We start from the raw sequence: 1,314 nt of genomic DNA on the forward strand, positions 1-1,314 counted from the left end.
GTTATACGTTATATCGTAATACTATATAACGTTATAAGTTATATCGTAGTACTACATGACGTTATACGTTATATCATAATATTCTATAACGTTATACGTTATAACGTAATACCATATAACGTTATTGATTACAACGTAATACCACATATCGTTATACGTTATATCGTAATACCACATATCGTTATACGTTATATCGTAACATCATATAACGTTATACGTTATATCGTAATACTATTGAACGTTATACTATATATCATATTACGATATAACGTTATACGTTATATCATAATACTATATAACTTTATACGTTATATTGTAATACTATATGACGTTATACGTTATATTATAATACTACTTAACGCTATATGTTATAACATAATAACACATATCGTTATACGTTATATCGTAATACCATATAACGTTATACGTTATATCGTAATACTATATAACGTTATACGTTACATGATAATACTATATAACGTTATACGTTATATCGTAATACCATATATCGTTATACGTTATATCGTAATATTATGTAACGTTATACGTTTTACTGTAATACTATAAAACGTTATACGTTATATCATAATACTATATAACGTTATACGTTATATCATAATACTATATAACTTTGTACGTTATATCGTAATACTACATGACGTTATACGTTATATCATAATATTCTATAACGTTATACGTTATAACGTAATATCATATAACGTTATTGATTACAACGTAATACCACATATCGTTATACGTTATATCGTAATACCACATATCGTTATACGTTATATCGTTATACCACATAACGTTATACGTTATATCATAATACTACTTAACGTTATATGTTATAACGTAATACCACATATCGTTATACGTTATATCGTAATACCATATAACGTTATACGTTATATCGTAATACCATATAACGTTATCCGTTATACGGTAATGCCATATAACGTTATGCGTTATATCGTAATATCATATAACGTTATACGTTATATCGTAGTACCATATAACGTTATACTATATATCATAATACGATATAACGTTATACTATATATCATAATACTATATAACGTTACACGTTATATCGTAATACTATATAACGTTAGACGTTATAACGTAATATCACATATCGTTATACGTTATATCGTAATACCATATAACGTTATACGTTACAACGTAATACCACATATCGTTATACGTTATATCGTAATACCATATAACGTTATACGTTATATCATAATACTACTTAACGTTATACGTTATAACGTAATACCACATATCGTTATACGTTATATCGTAATACCA

The sequence above is a fragment of the Bombus pyrosoma genome, linkage group LG8 (assembly GCF_014825855.1).
Source record: "Bombus pyrosoma isolate SC7728 linkage group LG8, ASM1482585v1, whole genome shotgun sequence".
In the NCBI taxonomy this organism is placed as follows: Eukaryota; Metazoa; Arthropoda; class Insecta; order Hymenoptera; family Apidae; genus Bombus; species Bombus pyrosoma.